The sequence below is a fragment of the Carassius gibelio genome, chromosome A11, assembly GCF_023724105.1.
Source record: "Carassius gibelio isolate Cgi1373 ecotype wild population from Czech Republic chromosome A11, carGib1.2-hapl.c, whole genome shotgun sequence".
Taxonomy (NCBI): domain Eukaryota; kingdom Metazoa; phylum Chordata; class Actinopteri; order Cypriniformes; family Cyprinidae; genus Carassius; species Carassius gibelio.
Genome location: NC_068381.1, coordinates 26,115,982 through 26,123,481, shown reverse-complemented (window position 1 = coordinate 26,123,481; position 7,500 = coordinate 26,115,982).

Here is a 7,500-nt window from a genome sequence, read left to right as displayed (position 1 = left end):
CCTTTTTTAATCTATTAAAGCCCCAAAATTTCCCAGAACTGAATTTCTTCATCCCTCCCTCTTTGACTTGCTGTCCTTTGAAAATCTCCCTTCTTGACATGTTTTCGTCTTTAACGGTTTCGTTATCTCATTCAAGATGACAGTTTCCAAGATATTTTCTACAAAGTGATGAGAAGAACAAGAATAAAAAAAGAACAGGATGAAAGAAAACAATAAGGATGTGTTTCAAGAAAAGAAAAGAAAAGAAAAGGAAATAAGGTTATAAGACTTTGCATTAAAGAGTGTTGTATGTAAACTGTATAAAGGATATAGAAAATCAAACAGAATCATAATTGAGTAAAAAATTATCAAAATGAGAACAAAAGAGTAAACAAAAGAGGAAAAAGCAAAGGCAGGAATGAAACATTCCTCTCTTGTGCAGTAGTTGCTCATTAATTGGATACACATTGGGCATAAGGAGAAGTCTGGTGTGTGTGTGTGTGTGTGTGTGTGTGTGTTAGGGGTGAATGAGGCCTTGCAGCATATAAAATGCAATGGTTTTATTTCACCCAGTAAAATGGTGAAATAACAAGCTGCTATACAGGAGAACTGCCTTTACGAGTTAATGACTTGTGAGTAAAGTGTACCCAGCATTCCCCAAGAGTGTGCCATATATTAAATGTATTTATGTGTTTCTGTAGCTCAATTGGTAGAGCATTGTGTTATCAAGCGCAAGGTTGGGGGTTCGATTCCCCGGGAACACATGATAAGTAAAACTTGATAGCCTGAATGCATCTACTAAATAATTTTAATAAGCGTCTACTAAATAATTTTAATTTAATTTAATTATGTATGTATGTATGTATGTATACATTTATTTATTTATTCAAGCAGCATTTCAAGACATTACTTTTATGATATGACATGACATGACATTAAATTTATTTTTCATTTAATGCACACACATGTTGGGACTTTTGTTGATTTTATATTACTAGTCACATTTGTTATATCTTAACTGTAGCCAACCTCTAAAATTAATTAGGTTTGTAAAAAACATGTTTAGCCCTTATATTAAGCCATTTTTACTCACCCTCACTCTTGGAGCAGATTTGGAGAAATAAAGCATTCCATCTCATTCTCACGAATGGATCATCTGCAATGAATGGGTGCCGTCAGAATCCAAACAGCTGATAAAAACATCAGAATAATCAAATTAATGCAATGAAAAATATGTCTAAAATAATCCATAATAATGCTTCCTCCAGTTAAAGTCCAGCCAGATATTTGCACATTTCTCTCCTAATTCAGAATAGATGAGATTAATTCTTTTTATTATGAATTATGGACTCATGAAGTTAAAATGTCTCAATGAAGTTGTGATGTTTTTATCAGATATTTGGACATTATGACGGCACCCATTAACAGCAGAGCATCCATTTGTGAGAAAGTGATGCAATGCTAAATTTCTCCAAATTAATAAATGTTTTAATGTCCATTACTCATGCTTGGCTTCTAGTTTCTATGTTTCTTCCATCTAACCCATGTCCCTATCCTCCAGATGGACACATGCTGCAGGGCTGTAGGGTCTGCTCCCTCCTGTGGCGCTCCGCAGGGTGCACACCGTTACACTATCAACAAAAGTGCCTGTGTGTGCCCTGCCTCAATGCTGCCTTTACAGGACGGGCCGCCTGGCAGGGTTCGCCTGGTCTGGGTCTGCTCTCATTTACCAGCGTGAACAAAGGGGCGGAGGGAGGGGGTACAAAGAAAGGAGGTAATGAGCTAATTCCCACAAAGTTTCTATGATGCAATATTGGGAAACAAAAATCTCAGGTGGGTAACACAAAGACGGGATAAACACAGTCAAATCCAATAAATGTTCCTTAACATTAGGAATATAAGATGTCCACCTCAGTATTACAATTATAATTTCTTCAAAGGTCCTATGCAGCACACAGAGCTGTGTGAAACCTGATCTGTTGTAAATGTTGGCATGAGAAATGCCTGTGATGTTCATTTAGATAGAAGATTCTTTGGATAGAAGTACATACTGTAGATGACCAATTGCACGTGTGATGTCCAATGATCTCAACATGACTTTTTATAACTATAATTTGTATTTTTTTTTTTTTTTTTTTTTTGCAAATGCATGTGGTAACTTCAGTGGCACAGAAATTACACACTTCAGATTTAAGTCTACTATTTTTTTATTTATTTTATTTAAGACATTATGGCCACAATTAGTGTGTAATGAAAGAGTGGGGAGAAAATGTTAATAGTTTTCCTGGCCAAAAAACACACAATCTGCTATAGACTCATAAACCCATAAAGTGCATGTGTTAATTTAACTTTTGTGGGATATTTTCAAAAAGGAGCCAATATTATGACATTACAACACAATATATGTAACACCCTGGCACAGAATGGCATGAGTTCATCAAAGTAAACTTCTCACATGGAAATATGTTCTGTATTCATGAAATGCTCTCTTTGGATTTGAACAGTGCTGCTTGGGCACAACACTTCAACACTACAAGAGTTGTTCATGTTAAACAAGGTCTTTATGTCTCTTTGAATGTAGATTTTTAAAAGCTCTGCCTCTGCACCTGGTCACAGCCATGTGTGACACAAGCTGACTTTGCTCCAGGTTCGAGAGAGCTTGTCTTTGATGCGTGCTAATGAATCGGGTTTGGCACCTTCAGCCAGAGCCCTGCAGTTCCCCAAAGAAACGAAAGGCTGCCACAAACGTCTGGAAAAACATGAACTAAGAGGGAATAATTACATTGCTGAAATATGAGCCATAAATCAAGGTGCCTTGAGGGAGGTTGTGAACTTCAAACTGAAGGAGGTGGTGTATTAAAACGCAGACAAGTGAGGCAGGGATTTTCACATACAGCCTTTGGGCTCGCCAAATACAGATGGCCATTATTGAACACAAGCGTGCATCAAAACAGAGAATCAGAGTCACATATTTCACAAAATCAGCATGTTTAAATGTCCATGCACACACAGGTGTGAGACAGCTCATGAATGTTCACACAAGTGCATGCACATTTTCGGCTCTATTAACAGCATTTGTATGCTTTAAAGCTTTACATTTTTCACTTACCACTCCATAGCAAAAACGTACAGATGCAGGAAATATTTTTATGAGTGTAGTCACTGTTACAATAACTTCAATTTATGAATGTCACTATGTCGTTGACTGTGTAGTAAAAAGTGGTCAGAATATGCATACATTTTCTTAATGGCCTCAGTATTGTATACAGTTATTTGACACTAGTACAGAGCTCTTTTTATAAGTCCTGGCACAGTGAACAGAGTCATCAAAATCAGTCCACCCAAATATGTCACTATTTACTCACCGTCATGTTGTTAAAATACTTCAAAAAGCATGTTTGCCTTTCCAGTGAAAGTTAATGGGGTCCAAATTAATGGGGATGGAATGGTTTCTTTTGTGTTAACAGAAGAAATAATATCATACAGGTTTTGAACATCATGATGGTGAGTAAATGGACCTGAATGCACTCTTTAAAAGTATATAAATGCAAGTGCTTCTAGCTTTATCACAAGAGATGCTACAATACAGTAGGTGTCTTCTTCATTCAGCTTCTCATTGCAGAGCAACAGCTTGAAGAGAATCTCTCTGAGCAACTTAGATACATGGTTGATGTTTTTATATAGCTAACTAGGCAGCACTTAATTTTACAGTCCTGTTCCATTTGTAAAATCTACATACTTATTATAGTAATTACAGTAACTACTAACCCTGAACCACATCTAAACCTAACCTTAACCCATGTGTTTATCTTATATTACCCAGTATTTTCTTAGGTAGGGTAAGTACATTATGAGTTCATGTAAGTGCATTCTGTTCTAATTTTTGTTTGCTTAAAAAAGATAATTGTCAGCTTCATCTATCACTTGACAGACATTAGAGAGTTAATTCTGTGTGCTGTGTGTGAAAGGACATGCCCCCCCCCCCCCCCAATTCATCATCAGTCAACTAGACTTGATCATTCTAATTCTGCTGTAATTCCTAAGTTGGGGACAGCCCTAGATTTTTGTTACTATTTGTAAATGCACATAAAGGTTCTCTGTACTATTGCATCTGTTCTTCCATAAAAAGTCTCTGACCTGACACTGCAGCACAAACAATTCTGATAATTCTCAGTTTAGAGAAAAAAAAAATGTTCTAAAGAATCTCCAATTCGAAAATTAGTGAAATTGCTTGTATCATACCAAGTTCTGTCACAATAACAACTCCTTTATATATGAAACACACAATGGTGCCGTTGCGTGGACCAGATTCTGTGGGTTGACCCCAGCAGTTGAAAGGTCACGGCTGTAGTCACTTTTTAGTGCCTGAAGCAATGAGTGTGGGTCAGAGGTCACATCTAATTGAGATTGTGGCCAGGTACTAACACACACTCAACACACAGTGAGCTAAATTACATCTTTGTCTACTGTGGATCATGTTTTAGTTAGATGCATTAAGCTCCTGCTCTTTTATTAAAAGGTTGAATTGCTCTACAGAAAAAGTACCTGAGTATTCAGAGATATTTAAAATATACTCTAAAAAATGAGAACATCCGGACTCTTTTACCTCCTAAGCATGTCATCTGTTATGTCTCAACCCAACACATTTCTCTAATAAACCACATGTAAACTGTTTTTAAAATTCCAAATGATTCGAGTCACTCCCTTTGATCTTTTTGGCATCTCCACCAACTGTGAACTTTTCTTTATTTCTCACCATCTTTCTCACAAATAATCAATCTAAATGCACTGCGGATGTGGCAGCAGTAAAGTATTAACGTGGGCCCGCAACAGTCTTCCAGCGCATCAACACTTCTGCACAACCTCTGCATGAATTATGTAGGTCCTCTCCGTGATTTATATAATCTGCAGTGAACTTCACTATTGTTTTACTTGCTCAGTGTCAGGTGGTACAGAATTTGCTGTGTGAAACAAACAGACTTCAGACGTTAACTCACTCTGATAAAACATAATTATTAGTTACTTACTTATAATTATTATTCTATAAAAGTGAAATGTGTTCTTTTTACTTTTAATGGGTTGGGGGTATGTAAAGGTTGTATTATTACTTTTTATTTTTTTATATAAAACATTGGATGCCTATGCTGCTGATTTAGATAACTAATTAAATGTGTATCTTACGTGACATGGGCCGAACTAAAGGAAAGGGGTTGATGGAAGCAGCTCAGACTTGAAAGACAAGCAGAGACAGTAAGAAGTCAAGAGACAGACAGCATTCTCTGCCTGAAGGTACTGTCATTCACAAAATTCTGAGAACAATAAGAACCGGAGGGAGGTGCAGTTAAAACTCTAAATAGAGTGCTCTCTCACTTTCTCTCTCTTTCAGGCACACACGATACATGACACGGTGCAAATAGGAGCAATGCGTTTAAAGTGCAGCTAGACTAGACAAACAATGCCAGCCTGACAGGTGAGACGAGCACAGCTCAAGACATCGTGCTGACAGATTGCCTGATGAGCTGTAAATCACACATGCATGCTTGTGTACCTCATGAATACACTTAGTTTACAAACTAGTTTAAGGCGTTTTTCAGTATAAATGATCTCCATAGAGCAAACAATTGCTCTGTCCATCATAATTGATGGTGTTTATGTATGAATATGAATGCATTCAATCTCAGCTCAGCCATATGATAATGGTTTCAGGTAATGACTTTCTAATTTTTATTCAGAATGTAAAAGAAATATGTTTAAGAAACATAGTCACACACTTAGGCTAATGACGCATAAAGTTCTAAATGAGTCTCCATAAACCAAGTGCATACACACACCCGGGGACCAGTACACAAGCAAACCTCTCTCTCTGAAATACCAATACTTTATTTGACCTTGGTAACCATTAGTGGCTGCATAATCACCATAGTATCTACAATTATTGTTATTACACTGTAAAACGAAAAAAAAATAAAAAAATTGTTAAGCTCCTGTTGAGTCTTTTTACTGTGTTTTTTAGTGTACCTATGAATTTTAACACATGACATGCACATACCTGATTTTATATATGTCATATTTGATAATTGACGTATTATGAGATGTGTAATTTTATATAAGACATATTTCAGTTTTCGGTGAACAAAGGTTTTGTTCAGTTAGTTTTGAGCTGGTCTTAATATAAACATGTCTGAAGAGTCCCTCACTCAACTCCTGAAAGTATGTGTTAGCCAAATAAATGCTGACAAAAACCCACGAAATCCAGCATAGTTTAAGCTACGGCAGCACACAGCACAGCAGGCCGGGGCAAGAACAAGTCTGAGAGCTTAAACCTACTTCATGCTTTTAGGGATCATCAAATATGTGGGCGGCACATGAAATTACAGTGTTTATTCCACATTCTTAAAAATTAAATGTATTAGGATGTTCAGTTCTTCAGATCAGTGTTTGCTCTGTGTTCTTTACAGCAACAGTAAAGATGATGATCTAAAGAATAAGTGGAACATACAGTACAAAGTTCTCTGAAGTAAAAACCTAGCTGCAATTGGATCTACAGTAATTGCTATTTTAATTTTTAAGAGCCTAGAGGAAAACTTGAATGGTTAGAGGTTGCTTTTTCAAATCCTGGGAAACTAGAAAGATAGCAATTATGTATTGTCTCATATTCATTCAAATTCCTTAGAAAAAAATAAAAATAGATGCAAAAATCTGACAGACAGATGCAAGATTCTCTGTGTGAACTTCATTTATCCCGCTGTATAGGAGAACCAATTAAAAATGATCTCAATTCTGGTCTTTCTATTGGGAGGTCATCTGAATAAATGGGCATGGAGTAGCTCTTTCCTGGCCTCCCTGAACAAACACACAATATATATTTCCAGTAAGGAAGCAAGAACAATCTTGCTTCCTTACCAACACAAACATTTAATCTCTCACAATATTTAAAACAGCTGATTTTAATATGTCCATTGTATTTGGATAATTACCGTTTAAAATGTTCACATAACCTTCAAAAAGGCTATTGACCAGGTCTCACCTGTCCACTTGTGATATTAACACATCTAATCATCTAAATAAACAAATAAATAACAACCCTATTGAGTTTACTCCTTTGCTGCTGTTGTGTTTGAAAAGGTCATCAAGCAAAGCATGTTTTCTAACTGCAACTACCCAGAAGGATTATGCATGAATCTGTCTGAGCATGTGAGAGTATGATTAGGAATATTGCGTCACTACGGCTACAGTCAAATCAAAACACGACATTTATCAGAAGTCTATTGTTCTGCAGTGGATATAGTCAATGTTTGTGAAGATTAAAGGTATAGTTCCCACAAAAATACAAATTTGATGTTTACTGCTAATCCCCAACAAGGCATCCAAGATGTAGGTGACTTTGTTTCTTCAGTAGAACACAAACAGAGATTTTTAACTCATACCGTTGCAGTCTGTCAGTCATATAATGGAAGTGGATGGGAATCACGGCTTTGAGAGTCAAAAAAACGTACACAAACAAAACCAAATTAAACTCTG